Here is an 18,609-nt window from a genome sequence, read left to right as displayed (position 1 = left end):
CGTGCGCTCCCCAGACAGAGAGAGACAGAGAGACAGAAAGCAAGAAATCGCCCCCCAGGGGGGATGGTCACGCCGCAATCCCTTCTCCTCCATTCTTCTCTCGGGATCTTGGGCACGCACGCACACGCACCTGGTGTGAGTTTAAGCCACTGGGTCCGGGACTCAAACCGTAGTCGACTACGTGGGAATCCAGTGACATAGCCATTACGCTAACTGCTGGTCCCAACATAAGAGACTCTTGAGCATAACATATGCCCAAGATCTTATCAAAAGAAATGGTGGAACTAGAATTTCTACCTAAATTCTTACTCTAGAGCCCGTTGTGTTAACAGTAAATTACTTTGCTTCCACTGACTTCACAGACCTTAAATCACACACATAGAGATACTGCAGGATACTACAGTAAGAAATCACAAAAGGGAACAAAAATAAAGGCAAAACATGTACTTTTTATTAAAAAAATTCTTATTTTTCAAGGGATTAACAAAGTCAGTTGCTTGTTCAGTATGTGCTGCGAATCTTCACTCCCACTGCACAATTTTCTTTTGATATTATACAATTTTGGTTCTTGTCATAGATTGAAAAAGGTGATTGTTCACAAAAGATTTGTACTGTATAGAAGAGAGATGGACAATTTAGGATTCATAGCTGTTCCTGAAGCTTATGAGACAGGACAGTAGTAGTCTGCAAGGAAGCCAGGGACTGGTCCAGTCTTAGTCTATATCAGGAAGAGCCAGGCAGAGATGGTTTTCAACATATGGAGCCACTATTTTAACTTTAAGAGTACGTATGACTTTGTTTAGTTACTACCTTATGAAATGGTAAAGATGATTATATGAACTTTTTGATTTTAAATTCTACAGCATTTTAATGTTATGACTGCTTTGGTACTAGCACTACTAAATGGGATGACATTGAAATATTGTGCCGGTTTCAGTTTGCTCACTAAGCTCAGCTACTTTGCTTTTGTTATGGTTCAAAACAGTTCTCTACAGTTTCAGAAGTGGTCTGTTTGTTCTTGGTTAGATTGACCTTTCATGGTCTACTTGATTTTTTGGTGTTTGTCCTTTAAGTACCTCTCAGTTTACCAAGTAGAAAAGTTTGTCACTTATTGGAAATTTCTGAAATGTTTAGGGATGACTAACATCTTGTTTTCTGAAATCTGCATTATCAAAATTGGCTCTAAAATATGACTGTTATTCACATGGATAGAAATGACTTTTCTTAAGAGATTATTTATGTTAAAATTACTTAAATTTTATTAGAAGTGACAGAATGAGAGGGATGGGGTTATCTTATAAATCTTTAGTACAGGCTGAGGCCATAAATTGAAATACCATAGTGAGAAATTCTTACAGTAGCTTAAACAAATAATTAAATGATTGTAGGCCTCAGAATGAAGAATTCCACAGGTGAGCATGTTGGCAGTAGAAAAACCAATACCTGAAATTCTAACGCTTACTTTTTTTTTTGTTTTAGAAAACAGAAAGTTTTTCATTAAAATTGTTTTTATGAATCTGAAGCTGTAAGGGAAACAATAGCTTATTTATAGCCATTCTTTTCAAATGAATGATAAAGGATGAAGAAAAATGTTAGATTTTTACTTTGTATGGAAGATGAAAAACAAAACCCCATTATGAATTGGTATTTGTTGAATACCAGTTCAGTAACTAAGTAAATACTTATCATGTATTATCACATCTCAAAGCAAATTACGTTATATTAAAGAAAAGCTTGTAGGAAGAGAAAATGTCTAACCCTAAAGTTCCCATACAAGAATTAGTCAGATTTAAAACCTCTCTGAATACAGCCATTAAACAATTTTTTTTCTGCGTTAGTGCTATTTTTTCTGGTGGGAAAATGTCTTTGAAATGATTTTGGTATTTATGAAAGCACGATTACTACTGTAGGCTGATCTATTAACATTAGTGAGAGAGAAACTAATGTGCTCTTAGGATTTATCTAATTCTCATGTAGAACATAGTCTGATAACATTTGCTTTGAATATTCTTCCTTGTTTTTATTATAGGTTTGTTAGCATATAACAAATCACTTTTTTAGAATAAATAAGACTATGTAATCTTCATCTATAAGTACACATCAGACATCAGAATGTTGGCATAGAATTAGAGTCTCTTCCAACATAAGTTATATAAATAGAATGGATTTCTACTCACATGGGTTAACACCATAGGACCTTTGTAGTTTAGAAGAAATCAAGTACAGTTCTCCAAATCAGAAATGATGTTACAATATTCAAGGAGTGGTGAAAGAAAATAAAGAGATTATTAAAGCATTATTTTTGTTGAACATGCAATTTCCAGAAGTGAATGGATATTTTTCACATATATAACTGTATTAAAGTTGGCTGTAATAGGATATTCTGTTTCCACATCATATATTCTTTTAAGTATTTTGGTTGGGAAAACTTTTTTTTTTTTTTTGGAAAGGTTTTTGCTATTGTGCTTGTGCACTCACCAGAAAGACAGAGAGAGACAGAGAGATGAAAAGCAAGAAATCACCCCCTGGGGGGATGGCAACACCACAATCCCTTCTCCTCCATTCTCCTCTCAGGATCTTGGGCACGTGCGCACATGTGTCCGGGATTAATTTAAGCCAGTGAGTCTGGGACTTGAACCGTGGTTGACTTCATAGGAGTCTAGCGACATAGTCATTATGCAACTGCTGGTCCTTTATATTTGAATAAAGATCTGATGCACTAAGGTTTTGTAGTGAGTTTATGTTATGTAACTAGTTTTGTTGTCAGGCAGCCCCGATCGCAGTTATGATGTGTAACTTGAAACTTTTAAAAGGGCTTTTCGGAAAGTTTGAAAAAGTTGGAATTGGCCTCAGAGAGTGCTTAGGTATTGCTATTTTAATGAACTAATGTGTTGAGTTTGGGATTAAGTTTAGTGAAACCAAAATAATTTGGCACTTTGGGAAATGAAATCTGTTGAACAAAGTTGAGAGGAATTTAATATTCACTCTCTTGCTTTTGGCTTCTAACCTATATCTTAACGTAAGAACACGCTTCCTTAAAGTGCATGCTGCCCAGTTTCTGTTTCCATTTGTTCTACCTTTGCTTACTTTGCTTCACCAAGGAAGCTTCAGTCTCTTCATTAAGGGACAAGGGGGCGAATTTCAGTTCTTTCTCTAATACATCTTCCCTGCTTCAGTCTGGGTACTTTGGAGGCTACCTCAGTATTTTTATTTATTTTTTTTCGCTGTTTATTTTTTTTCTATTTTATACATGTTTTTCACCTCTATGACTGTACTTTTGGCCTGATGCTTTGTTTAGGCTGTTTCTCAATTTTGGCTTTGCTGGAAATTGTCTTTGTTCTGGTTTACATTCCTGTTTTGAGAACTCTGACCTACCTAACTCACCCTTGGACTTAGCTTCCAGAATCTCAGCTGTCCAGGCTTTGCAAAGTCCAACACTTCTCTCTGCTTGGTACAAGGAGAGAGTTTCCAAATAACCCTTGGTTTGGGCTTATCTGTCAAACCTCTGCTAGTACACCTTTCGATTTGGAGTTATATGAAAGATTTTATTGTATAAATCAAAAGATCCTTTTTATTCCATTGATTTCTTCTTCTGTTTATTTGTTATTTATTTATGTTCTCAGCAGAAGTTGTATGAATTACAGACTATCTGCTGTTGCTAGTCTGGGATTTTGCAGTTTCAAGTCTGAAATCTCACTCCATGCAAGGATTATGCAGTTTAGTTGTATGAATATATTAAGTTTTTTTTTAAAGCTTATCTATTTTATTGATTAGAGAGAGAGAGTACATGTGTACACATGTATGTGTGTGAGAGAGAATACATGTCAGAAGGGCGCTTGACAAGACCCCGTCACCCTGTGATTCCCTTTCCCCAGCTGTCCAGCTCGTCAGTATCTTCAGCATGTATGCATGCATCTGACGTGTTTTCAAGCTAACCCAGTCATCGGAATCTGCAGTCAGCTGTGTACTTTTTAGCAGTGCTGTTCAGTATCACAGGGCTGGGCCTTCTGGTATTTTTTAAAAACTTGCCTTGACATGATCCTGAGTTTTCCCATGAAAAGAAAAGAAAATATAAATATGGTCCAGAGCATTAAAAAAACAAAACAAAACAAAACAAAAACTGGAGTAATTTCTCATGATTACCAAAACTTGTAATGGTAGTAGTTTCATGTAAAGTGATCATTTTATTTTTGTTATTATACATTCTGTATCACAACAGTTTAGATTAAAAACTGTACTTGACAAAATTATTTGTTCCTGAATGCACGTAAATTGGACTAGTGTTTTAAATGTATGGAGTTGTTGGCTACTTAAGTACTTTGATATGAATAAATCAGGATATAACATTTAATTTAGAGGTAAAAGTCATACAATACTCTAAAATCAGTGACTCATAATAGTGACTTGAACACATATTTCTGAGAGCAAATCCCTCAGTATAATGATGTTTTACACTAAAAAACCATTGGTATATTGGTGGCAGATTAGTTATGTGATAGTTTTTCAACCTAAATGTTGGCTAAGATGGAGTTGACCACGGTTCGAGTGCTGGACCTGGTGGCTTAAACTCACACCGGGTGCATGTAAGTGCCTGCCCAAGATCCTGAGAGGAAATGGAGGAGAAAGGATTGAGGTGTGGTCATCCTCCATGGGGGGGTGGTAATTTCTTGTTTTCTGTCTGTCTGTCTTTCGGTGAGCACACAGGCCCTATAGCAAAACCGCCCCGCCCCCCCAAAAAAAAGCATAAGAGAAAATGTCCAATATTCCCACATTTTACACTTATCTTTGTCATCTTGTTTCATTCTATGTGGTGAGAAACCCATCTTTTCTTCAGATCTAGAGTTTCCTGCAATGCTTTCTTTTGTAAAAGATTCAAAGTCTTTTAGTGCCAAAAGTGAAACTGAATGTGAATGATACGGTTTTAGTCTCATGTAAACAAAATTTGAAATTCTCAGTTTGGGCAGAGTTCAACTTTATTTTTAGCAATTGACACTTCATTATTTATTTACTTATCTGCTTTCCTGTTAGATTGTGAACCTTGTGAGGCCCTGGTTGGCAGGAAACATGACACATGTAACTTAGCACTTAGTTCTTATCCTTAGTAGATGTTTAGTCAATGTGTTTCTACATAAATTTATAAAAGGCTCTGCAACATTGAGTAAAACAAAAAAAGTACTGTTGAATTTCTTTTCCACTGAAAAGGATGTCTGTAGCAAATGAATACACTGGGATCTAAAATAATCTTGTTCAAAATGTCTGCCTAGTACAAATCAGCCTCATTTATAAGTTGGTGGCTTACTCGTTCTTCAAGAAAACAACTTTATTGGGACCAGCAGTTGGCATAATAGCTACGTTGCTGGACTCCCATGTAGTCAACCATGGTTTGAATCCCGGACCTGGTGGCTTAAACTCACGGTGGGCACAGGTGTGTGCGTTCCCAGAATCCCGAGAGGAGACTGGAGGAGAAGGGATTGCAGCATGGCCATCTCCCCTGAGGGGTGATTTCTCACTTTCTGTCTCTCTGTCTCTCTCTGTCTTTCTGGCGAGCGCACACGCCCTATAGCAAAAACCTCTCCAAAAAAAAAAAAAAAACATAAAATAAAAAAAGAAAACAGCTTTATGATATTTTATGTACACACACACACACACACACACACACACACACACACTGTAAGAGCTTGATTGTCCAGCCTTTCAAAATTTGATGGATTGCCTCTTTCCTTGAGAGGTGAATAAATCATCCCAATCGCATAAATCTTAGTAATCTGTTTTTCTTCTAGTTTTAAGAATTTTCATAAATAGCTCATAGGGGGTCCATCAAACCAAGACAGTAGAAAAGAAATGGAAAAAATAGAATGTGAAAGCTAGAGTTAAAGTGAAAAATGAGGAAAGTGTTGGCAAGCTTTCGGATGGGCCTAGATGACATGTATGTACTATGTAACATGGTCTCTGTGCCTTCTCTGTCACATGGCCTTTGGAAACAGGCCCTCAGAGGGAAAGGCCTTAACTGGTGAGTGTTAAATAGAGTGTTGTCTACTAGAAAAGGGTGCTATCTGGCTTTTATCATTAGCAGAGTTCTGACTGGTTGACCTAGGGAGTCTTTATCTGCATCTTGGAGAGAAGATTGGGATCTAAAGTCCTCCTAATCGATAATGTCCCAAAGAACATTATCTATATATTATTTATGTTAACATTTGCAATTGTTGTCATGTGGAAAGAGATACAGGAAAATATTTTGGGGCATAACAGGTAAATGCTGCAGAGAGAAAACTGGATCTCACATAGCTAGTCAGGACTTGTGTCAAACAACCCTAGCTGTCTGATAAAAGGGTGTGTGTTTTCGTGTCCAGGATCCTGATGGGATGAAGAACTGGAAGAAAAATGATAGTGATCACAGTCGCAGGGAGTTGCGGACACTCTCTCTCTTTCTCTCTCTCGTGTGTATGCATGTGCCCTCTAGCATAAAAAATATATTGTCATGTGATATCATGGTATTATCTGTTGAAGATATTTTATAGTTTTATCAACTGAACTAGGAAGAAATGTTCACCTGTTGAAATATTCATTTTGTAAGCTAAATAATGTGATTGAATGTATAAAAGAAAATGAAATAAAAAAATGTGGAAAAGTTTTTATGTATTCTTTGGTAACTTTACTGGCTGCTGCTAGGTTTTTGTTTCTCAGAAGGCAATGTTGGGGGTGGGCAACAAATGGAAGAGAAAGTTAATTTTCTGTATCCTAGGTTTATTTCAGAAGGCAATATGGAGGGGGAACAAATGGAAGAGAAAATTTATTTGCTCTAACAATATTCTGTCTCTCTGTTTCTCTGTGTGTGGGTGTATTTATTTATTTGTGTGTGTAGATAAACACACACAACCTTGATTTAGTATCCAATCCACATGGCCTCCAAGTATTTGGTTTTATAGAAAATCACTTAGGTGTTTTCCATGAGCACTGGCTTATTCACAGCAACATAAAAATTTAAGTGAAGAAAAAAGTTTTCCTTTTTTTTTTCTTTTTTTTGTAGAGGGTTTGTGTACTTACCAGAGAGAGGCTGAGAGACAGAGAGATAAGAAGAGGAAGAAAGACACCCCTCCCAGTGGGGTGTGCTCATGCCACAATCCCTCCTCAATTTCTCCATTTTGTTGGGATTCTGGGCAAGCATACACATGCACCAGCATACTTTTCAGACTGTCTGGCTGGGATTAGAACCATGGTCACTGTGGGGATCTGACTCCATTAACCACTAGAACATGGAGTTGGTGTGAGAAAAATAATTTTAATTGAGTATCGTTTTTTGTTATATGTTGTTATATGCTAAAAGAATATGCTTTTGTCATTCAAAAATAGTCATTGAACAGATACTTATGACGAGGCTATTAGGTATCACATCCAATGTTGGGCATTGAATTGAGATGACGTTATGTTTTGTGAAAGTGTTCTCCCCCTTCCCTCAGTTTATTTGTTGGAGCCCAATATGCAAAGTGATCATATATATATATATATTTTTTTTTTTGGAGAGGTTTTTGCTATAGGGCGCGTGTGCTCGCCAAACAGACAGAGAGAGACATAGAGACAGAAAGCGAGAAATCACCCCCCAGGGGGGATGGTCACGCCGCAGTCCCTTCTCCTCCATTCTCCTCTCGGGATCTTGGGCACGCACGCACACGCGCCCAGTGTGAGTTTTAAGCCACCGGGTCCGTGACGCAAACCGCGGTCGACTACGTGGGAGTCCAGCGACATAGCCATTACGCTAACTGCTGGTTCCCGCAAAGTGATCATATTAAGAAATGGAATCTTTATGAGTTGGTTAAGTCATGAAAGGAGAAGCATCATGAATGGTATTAGTGACTTTATAAAAGGGCACATTTATTTCTTCTGCCATGTGAGTACCATAGCATTTGACCCCTCTAGAGGACACAGCAACAATGTGACCTAAGCCTTGCAGTGGCTTGATCTTAGATTTCCTAGCCTACAGAGCTGTGAAAAATGGGTATTTTTTAAATAAAATTTTAGTCATAATTTCTGGCTTACATATATCCTATGTACGTTTGTGGGGCTAGAGTACTGTTTTTTAAAGGCATACATATTGTATATACTAATCAAATCAAGGATATGCACATATTCATCTTCAATGTAGAACATTACATTATGTCGTACACATTTTTTAAAGAATTATTTATTTTATTTGTTTACTTATTTATTAAATTTTAATTTGACTTGAGAGAGGCAGAGAGAGAGGGAACGTGAGAAAGCAACCTACCAGGTCTGGGTCTTTTTTTTTTTTTTTTTTTAGAGATTTTCACTGTAGGGCACGTGCACTCACCAGACAGACAGAGAGAGACATAGAGACAGAAAGCGAGAAATCACCCCCCCATGGGGGATGGTCACGCCGCAATCCCTTCTCCTCCATTCTCCTCTCGGGATCTTGGGCACGCACGCACATGCGCCCGGCATGAGTTTTAAGCCACTGGGTCCGGGACACGAACCGCGGTCGGCTATGTGGGAGTCCAGCAACATAGCCATTACGCTAACTGCTGGTTCCCCCAGGTCTGGGTCTTGAACTGCAGTCAGCCATGTGAGAGTCTAGTGCCTCAACTACCACACTACCTGCTGCTCCCACATTTGTTAATAGTTCAAGATTTTTTGCTGTATATGTTATCAGTTTATTGGAGAAGTCATGACTTTTTTTTATGTTTTTCTATGCAAAAATACATTATGAATTTTCGGACAACCCAATAAATTGTTCATATTTTTATGAACTCTACTGTGATAATTTATTATTTATAATAATAAATAGTCATAAGTGTTTTGTTACAGCAGCAAAAATGAACTAAGATACACGCTAATAAGAACGATTGTATTTTTGCCATTCTGAAACTTGAAGTCCAAACAAGTATTAGGCAATCCTAAAAATTGTGTCTGATTTTCTTACTGCTGTATCTCCACCTTCTCAATACTGACTGATAGATAAGGGATCTTTGAAAGATTCATAGAAAAAGGGAATTATAGTACCATTTTATTTTGGTTTAAAAATATGAAATTTTGAATAGTTTTTTCATAATATGTATTTTCCATGAACTTTTAGAAGACCTTACTCCTTACATAACTAGTGCTCAGAAATATTTAGTAAATGAAAGCTATCTATGAAGTAAGTGTTACAATGGGAAAATCAGGGTGCCATGAGGAGATAGGGATGCCTTCTTGACACTCAAGGCCTGAAGTCTGCCTTCAATGCTAAATTAGAGTAGCCAAATGAGCCCGAATCCATAATATCAACACTTTTTTGTGTTCCACATGGAATTTCTTAAAATCATTGATTATGTCATAGACTTTCTGGAGGGTCTATAAATATTTTCTAATTTTAGACCACAAATACATTTATATAAGATAGCTTATTAAGAGCATATTATTGGGACCAGCCGTTAGCGTAATGGCTACGTCGCTGGACTCCCACGTAGTCGACCATGGTTCGCATCCCAGTCCTGGTGGCTTAAAACTCACACAGGCGCGTGTGTGTGCATGCCCAAGATCCCAAGAGGAGAACGGAGGAGCAGGGATTGCGGCGTGGCCATCCCCACTGGGGGGTGATTTCTCGCTTTCTGTCTCTCTGTCTCTCTCTGTTTGTCTGGCGAGTGCACACACCCTATAGAAAAAACCTCTCTTAAAAAATATAAAGAGCATATTATTAGAACTAAGAATTTGATTTGAAAAGATTCTGATATGCAGTTTAGCACACTTGTAAAATATGTGATACCAGTTTTATTTGCCACATTCTTTTCTGTTTTCCACACTTATTATGGTGAGCTTTATTTCATTTTACTCTATACACAGGATTAAAACCCAAATAAGAGAATAATATGGATACTTTTATTTGAATTGCAAGAGGGTATGTATTCTTGCAAGAGAGAGAGAGAGCATGAGTAAGAATCCCCTGGTGGGGTATGGTCACATCACAGTCTTTTTTTTTTTTTCTATTTTTCTGTCTCATCAGGATTTGGGGCACAGAAAAATATGTGTCTGCCACTGAGGTTGGGATTTGAACCAGAGTTGACCATGTGGGATCCAGCTCCCATATGCACAGTACTTAACTACTATACTGTGAGTTCGGCCCCTAACTCTAAATTGATCATTTTACTGAGTATAATAAGTAAATTTTCACATCTTTTTGAGAATTTTTGGTAAATATAGAAAGGATTAAGAATTGTTTTAGTGTTAATGTCAATAAAACACTGTCCTAAGAGTATATTTCAACCAATCAGCAAATGTTTATTGAATTTCTATTGTTGACAGTGATTAGAAGCCCTGGTTCTATGGCCACAATGTGTCGGCAAAATCTCAGCTCTGCTAACATAGTAAATGAATTCTTCAACTTATCTTTACCGCCTATTTTTCTTTTCTTAGAAGAAGTATAAGAACATTTCTTGTTATGAGGAATAAATACATCGACTCAGTTTTAGCTCATCATATAGTGATAGATACACTCGAAAAAGAGAAGACTTTCTTAATGTAATTTTTTTTTTTGGAGAGGTTTTTGCCCTAGGGCACATGCATTCACCAGACAGACAGAGAGAGACAGAAAGCGAGAAATCACCCCCCCGGGGGGATGGCCACATGGCAATCCCTTCTCCTCTGTTCTCCTCTCGGGATCCTGGGCACGCATGCACACACGCCCTGTGTGTTTTAAGCCACCGGGTCCAGGACGCGAACCGCGGTCAACTACATGGGAGTCCAGCGACATAGCCATTATGCTAACTGCTTGTCCCCTTCTTAATGTGATTTAAAATTCTATGTAGCAACAGTAGAGTGGAGTAGTTTCAAAGGAGAAGGCTTCTGGTGCCAGTTTGTATTTTATCCCTAAGCTCCCCTCTTTTTTGCTGGGTGACCATATTTAGACTTATTGGGATGTTATTTCCCTGTCTTCTAAGTAGAGATGATAATAATACTTACCCCAAAGTGTTGTTGAGAACAATAAATAAGCTAATAAATGCAAAATACTTAAAACAATGCCTGTTATATGCAAACTACACAATACATGTTTTAGCTAATAGATTTATATGATAGATGACTAAAAGTTTAGAGACAAATCAAATATATCTATATTGCTGTTCTAAATTAGTTCCTATGTTTATTCTTATTTTTTATATATTATATTCAGATTCACTCTTCTTTAAATAAAATCTTAGGCCCAGCTTTGATTATAAATAGCCTGACTTCAATTCTTGTCATTTTTTTTTTTTTTAAATTGAACTAGTTGTTGGAAAACTTGGACTTGGAACTACAGAGGGGTAGAGATCTATATAGTATTTTATATTTGCCATGTGTTTGCTGTTATCCTGTATGTATTAAAACACAGGCATTATTTGTATAGATCATAGTACCAGGAGGAATAAGCAGTTTCTTTTTTGGTGTATGTGACTCCAAGAACAATATTATAGTTATGGTAGAGACATTAGGGTTCACTGAATATCCACATTCTCCCTTATATTTCCCAGCCTGTTTTGTACTTGGTTGGAGTAGAGAAGTATACTGTGAAGAAAAAGGGTGAACATTATTTTCTGGGTAAGGCAGGATAGACTTCCTATCTTTTTCTAGTGTGGCAACTTTGGAAGATTTAAACTGGGAGTACCACAAGATGAAGGGAACCCAGCTTCCTGGATCAAGAAATGGAGAGCCTAAAAACCTACATGAAACTTTACATACATGAGAAACATTTATTTAAGTTGTCACTAAGATTTTTTCTTTTTTCTTTTTTTGGAGAGGTTTTTGCTGTAGGGCATGTGCACTTGCCAGAAAGACAGAGAGAGAGAGAGAGAGAGAGAGAGAGAGAGAGAGAGAGAGAGAGACAGAGAGAGAGAGAGAGAGAGAGAGAGAGAGAGAGAGAGAGAGACAGACAGACAGACAGAAAGCAAGAAATCACCCCTGGGGAGATGGCCACACCACAATCCCTTTTTCTCCATTCTCTTCTTGGGATCTTGAGCATGCACGCACATACACCCGGCGGCATGAGTTTAAGGTGCCAGGTCCAGAACTCAAACCACAGTCTACCACATGGGAGTCCAGCAACATAGCCATTGCACTAACTGCTGGTCCCTAAGATTTTGAGATTGATGCAGCAGCTCCTGTCAGTTGCTCACTAACAAAACAAGGGTCAATGGAGAGTGAGCTCAGTTAAGGCCATGTGGTGATGGTTCTAAAGATGACGGAGAGAAAACGGATAAAAAGTTAACTTTCAGATCTGATTAACAAAAACCAGAGATTTACATCATCATATTTCTGCATGAAAGTGTACATATACTATAGTTCCATAGCTAAAATATGTATGATTGAAGCCAGAGGATGTGTATGCATGATAAAGAGAAAGAGAAAGCATCCTTCAACAACAAAGCCTGGCCACATTACAATCCTTTTTCCTCCAATTCTCTAAATTGTCAGGATCCTGGGCATACGTTTGTGTGTGTTTGGCATGTTTTACCAACTGCTAGAGCCAGAACTCAAACCTTGGTAAGCCATGTGGGATTTAGCTTCCTCTACATAGTGCTTAATTCCATAATTGATAATTGGTGTGCTATGGTACCAGCCTCCAAACTATTTTAAAAGGAGTTATACCTTTGATCTGCATCTCCCTTATAATTAAATAAAATTTGCTTGTCACCAAAAAAAAAAAAAAACAATAGTCGTATCTTCTACTTGGGTATCCTGAAGAACACTAACAGAAACTCAGGTTATCTCTTCAAACAGTTCTCAAAAGCTGCTTTTCTCTCTTCTTAACAGTAGTGGGCCTGAGATGACATCCACTGTGTAGCCCTTGGTAAGCCATGTGGGATTTAGCTTCCTCTACATAGTGCTTAATTCCATAATTGATAATTGGTGTGCTATGGTACCAGCCTCCAAACTATTTTAAAAGGAGTTATACCTTTGATCTGCATCTCCCTTATAATTAAATAAAATTTGCTTGTCACCAGAAAAAAAAAAACAATAGTCGTATCTTCTACTTGGGTATCCTGAAGAACACTAACAGAAACTCAGGTTATCTCTTCAAACAGTTCTCAAAAGCTGCTTTTCTCTCTTCTTAACAGTAGTGGGCCTGAGATGACATCCACTGTGTAGCTCATACCTGTCTATTGGTTCTTTTGATGTCAGAGTTGGAGACAGTATCAAATTGGTCAGTTTTCCTTTCCCATCATAATTCATCAGACTTTTACTTAGACATTTACTGGCCTCTCTTCTTTTCATATTCATTTAGGAGCCCCATTGTCCTTGTCTATGTCACTGTACAAACATACACATTCACATACTTCACAATATACCTTTGATATTGTGATATTTATTACACTGAGATCATGCAATGATCCAGTGAAACTGCTGCCTAGAACACATTAAATCTAAAATAACTAGCAAACAATTAATAACAAAGGTATCCATAGCTCTTCAAAGAAGTGAGACATATTAGAGGTTAGACATTTTTAAAAACTTTAATTTCATTATAAACAACAGACAAAAATGCATATGATCAGAGGAGGTTTATATCATCTGATTGTAAAAATAGAGATGCTTCAAGAGAAAATGGGGTCTAGACTTCCCTCACCATTTAGGAGCATAAAAAGAAAGCATAAGCCAGATGGTCAGAAGATTCACCCATATTCCCTCTCCTTGTCAGCTCCTGCTTCCACTTCTGTATTCCAAATTCCTTTTTTTTTTTTTTTTTTGGGGGGTTTTTGCTATAGGGCCTGTGGGCCTGCTCCTCCTTCCACTTCTGTATTCCAAATTCCTTTTTTTTTTTTTTTTTGAGAGGTTTTTGCTATAGGGCGTGTGCGCTTGCCAGACAGAGACAGACAGAGAGATAGAAAGCGAGAAATCAGCCGCAATCCCTTCTCCTCCATTCTCTCGGGATCTTGGGCACACGCGCACATGTGCTCTGTGTGAGTTTTAAGCCACTGGGTCTGGGACTCGAACCACAGTCAACTACGTGGGAGTCCAGCGACATAGCCATTACACTAACTGCTGGTCCTATCTGGATTCCAAATTCTTGATCAAATCCTTATACACAACGTCAGCTGACCAGCTCTCTTTGTTCCTAGTTCAGGGATAAGAATATATAACCCTTACTCCTCCTAAGTCATCCTTTTATGTAATATACTAGTGGGGAGGGTGAAACTATATATGCTCTCACATAAAGATATAAACAAATTTCACATGCTTAAGAAGTAACATAACTTTATGAACAAAGTATATTTACGACAGAGAAAGGACAGCAGATGGACCTCAAAGAAATTATGTTATGTAAAATAAGCCAGCACAAAAGGACAAATATTATATGGTTATACTTATGTAAGATATGTAGAACAGACACATTTATGGAAATAGAATTTAGAATGGAGGTTACTTGGGGGTCGAGGAAAGTAAAGAGTTAGTATTTAAAGGGGATAAAGTTTCACTTTGGAGAGATGAAAAAGTTCTGGAGATGGGTGGTAGGAATGGTAGTGCAACAATGCCGCTGAACTGTATTAAAAGTTGTTAACATGGGAAATTTTATAGTATGTGTATTTTGAAAACATACAAAAATGATAATGGATGGCAGAAGCGATTAAATTTAAAGTATGATCAATGCAATGGATTGGAACAAATCACTTACCTTCAGTCACCAAAGTCGATACTATGGGATTGCAGGTGAGTGTTCCTTCATATCCTCTGTTGCAGACAGGTGCCAAAAAATGGAGGATTGGTAGTGAGTCTTCTGAGTATTCTTTTTACCATTCAGCATCAATACCGAAGAGGAAAATTTACAACATTGATATATCATTTTCCTTTGTTGATTTCAAATCTAAATAAATTAGGGACTAAATAAGATCAAAAATATTTTTTGATAGAGTATTAATCATTAGATAATAGGGACCATGAAAATAGGTCATGGAGACTCATTAATGTTTTATTAATCTCATTTTTTGGCAAGAGGTTTTTGATTTGAAAATTAATGGTCTCTGTCTTAGCATCTGGTAACACTCTGCTGTGCTGCATAAAAAGTGCTGGGGGCATTATACACACGTTGAGTATAATTTTTTCCATGTAGTGTTACAGGTGCTGTAGGTGTTGATTACCATTTTCTGGGGGCTACCTTCTGCACTTCTAATGCAATTTTTTATGAGATTGAGTGGATCATAGATTCTAGTGTCAAAGAGCTACAAATCAGAAACCTATGCAGGAAAACTCAATTTTAGGCAGGAAAACTCAATATTATTTTCTTAAAGAATTTATTGAGCCCCCAAAGTAGAAGGCTGTCAGAATAAAATAAAGCTGGCTTTCCTAACTTCTCCAGCATGTCTTGTGCATAATTGTGTCCTTTCTTGGTCTTGTTCCTTTCCTTCCCTGGACTGTTTCCTCAGCTTCTCTTTGCCTATTCAAATTCCAATTATCTCTCAAGGCCTGGTGGAAATTCTACTCACTCCCTTCCTCATTAGCCCAGTCATCCTGTGATGTTCTTGTAGAGCATATATTTTTTTGAATTCCTCACTCAAGATTATCATTCACCGGGACCAGCAGTTAGCGTAATGGCTATATCGCTGGACTCTCACGTAGTCGACCGTGGTTCGAGCCCCAGACCCGGTGGCTTAAAATTCATGCCAGTCGCATGTGCATGCGTGCCCAAGGATTATCATTCACCGAACTTGTACATTTGCTTTTTGTTAGGATGTATGCATGGTAGCCAGCTTCTACAATGATCCCTACTTTCTGGTTTCCACACCCTTGTATAATCCCTTCTACATTTCGTCAGGGTTGGTTGTGTGACCAATAGTGTGTGGTGGCAGAAGTAATAATATGCCACTTCTGATATTCGGTTATAAAGACTGCAGCTTCTATCTTGGGTACTCTGTCTTTCTTCCTCAGATGACTCTCTCTGAGAGAAGCCAACAGCCATGTTATAAAACCACAAGGACTACTTATGGCTATGGCCATATAGAAAGGATCTGAGTTTTCCTCAGTAGCCAGGAAGGAACTGAAGCCTAGCAACAACTAGGTAACTGAGACTGGAAGCGGGTCCTCTCCTAGTCAAGCCTTTGAATGAGACTACAGCCCAAGCCAATAGATTAACTGCAACGTTATCAGACACCTTGAGCCAGCTTTATCCAGTTAGTTGCTATTAGATTTCTGGCCTATAGGAACTATAAAATAACAAGAGCTGGTTAATTTGAGCTTCTAAGTTTGGATAATTTGTTGTGTAACATTGGATAACTAATATAGTACTTTATTGTTCCAGGTAGACTATAATCATTGAAGAAGGATTCCTACTTTATCTTTATCTTCCTACTGAATCTTTATCATTTCTGTACATATTCACTGAATAGAATAGAAAGACAGATAGATATTTTTATCTACCTTAAGTTTTTTTTTACAGAGACTGTTTAAAACAGTGTTCTCTGAGGTAGGTAGCAGAAATTGCAATAGTATCCCTATTTCAATATAAGCAGGACAAGCTAAAAAAATTAACTATGGGCCTAAAACTTAGCAGAGAGTAATAGCAAGAAAATGAAATTAGAAGTAACCCAGTAATTCTGTGGTTTAAATAGAAAATAACACAAAAATGTAGAAAAACATCCCATGTTCTTAGATTGAAGGAGTTAATACAATCAAGATGTCAATTCTACCAAAATTAATCTATAAATTTCAGTGCAATTTCTCACAGAAATAGAAGAAACAATCATAAAATTTGTCTAAACTCAAAGGCCCAGTATTACTAAAGCAATACTGTACAAAAAGAATAAAGTAGGAAGCGTCTCACTTCCTGACCTCAAATCATATTACAAATCTGTGATAATCAAAACAGCATGGTATTGACTCAAAACCAGGCAGGTAGATCAATGAAAAGTATTAAGAACCCCCAAATTAAACCCCCAAACATATATCCCACTGATCTTTGACAAAGGACACAAGAAAATCCAGTGGGGAAAAGAAAATCTCTTCAGTGAATGGTGCTGCAAAATTGGATATCCACCTGTAGGAAAATGAAACTGGACCTATATCTCTCACCATTAACAAAAATCAACTCAAAGTAAAACTTCAGACTATAAAACTACTGGTGGAAAACACAGGGAGACATTGTAGTAGGCAAAGACTTCTTAAAGAAGACCCCTAATGCACAGGCAATTGTCCTCAAAATAGACAAGTGGGACTACATTAGGCTAAAAAACTTTGCACAGCAAAAAACAAACAAACAAACAAACAAACAAAAAACAATAGTTAGAGAGAGGAGACAACTCTCTCAGAGTGGGAGAATATATTTGTAAACTCTGACTCAGATAAGGGACTTGTAACCATAATATATAGAGAACTCCAGCAACTTACCCACCAAAAAAACTCCACAATCAATCCAATTAAAAAATAGACAAATGAACTGAACAGAAAACTGTCCAAGAAAGATATACAAATAGCTAAAAAGCATATGAAAACATGCTCAATATTACTTATTATAAAGAAAATGCAAATCCAAACCACAATGAAATACCACTTAATACTAATCAGAATGACTAAAATTTAAAAAATAAAGAAGGATAAGTGCTGGCGAGGCTGTGGAAAAAAGGGAATCCTTTTACACTGTTGGTGGGAATGTAAATTCAAAAATACAACCACTGTGGGGAACAATATGGAGGTTCCTCAGAAACCTACAAATAGGACTACCTTACAACCCAATAATTCTCTTAGGTAACTACCCAGAAGATAGGAAAACCCTCAGTCAGAAAAACACTTGTATATCCATGTTTACTGCAGCATTATTTACAATTAATAAGACATGGAATCAACACATATCTAAAAACAGATGAGTGGATTGAAAAAATGTGGCATGTGTACTCTATAGAATACTACTCAGCCATAAAGAACAATGAGACCCTGACATCTGATACAAAGTGGATGAATATGGAAGATTTAATGCTAAGCAAAACAAGCCAGACTATGGAAAATAGGCATTTTTATGTCCTTGCTCAATCTATACCGAATGTCTGAGCTCTATAGCAGAAACTGAAAGATTGGAAGGAATAATAGAAGGGAGGGCAACTGAATGGGGCAAGGGGTCATGGAGGGTGAGTAATAGAGAATGACAAGAAGGAATCAGGGAAAAAGCAAACAACACATTTAATAGAAAACTGAAGAGTTATCTGCCGATAATAATGTACATGGCAATGTCTTTTTTTTTTTCAGTTAATTTATTATTATTTTTTCTTTTATTATTTTTTTCATTTCATTTTCTTCCATACATTCAATCACATTATTATTTGTCTTACAAAATGGATATTTAAACAGGTGAACATTTCTCCCTAGTACTGTTGATAAAACTACGAAATATCTTCAACACATAATACCACACCTCTTTGGGCCATTAATACTTTGTCTCCCTGTCCCTCCCCCAAATGTCCTTCCTCAGACCTTCCTCTTTCACACACATTATATCTGGTATTTACATCTATATACTACATTTCTATGACCTTTAGACAATTAGTTTCAGTCATAGAGTGCAGACACTCAGTATATATGAAGTAGGGACATACAATGCCTCTCCTTCATAGTATGGCTTGCTTCACTCAACAGTAAGTCTTCTATATTCATCCACTTCCTTTC

The sequence above is a fragment of the Tupaia chinensis genome, unplaced genomic scaffold, assembly GCF_000334495.1.
Source record: "Tupaia chinensis unplaced genomic scaffold, TupChi_1.0 Scaffold000597_1, whole genome shotgun sequence".
NCBI lineage: Eukaryota > Metazoa > Chordata > Mammalia > Scandentia > Tupaiidae > Tupaia > Tupaia belangeri.
The sequence above is the reverse complement of the archived record's forward strand: the minus strand, read 5'-3'. Positions refer to the sequence as shown.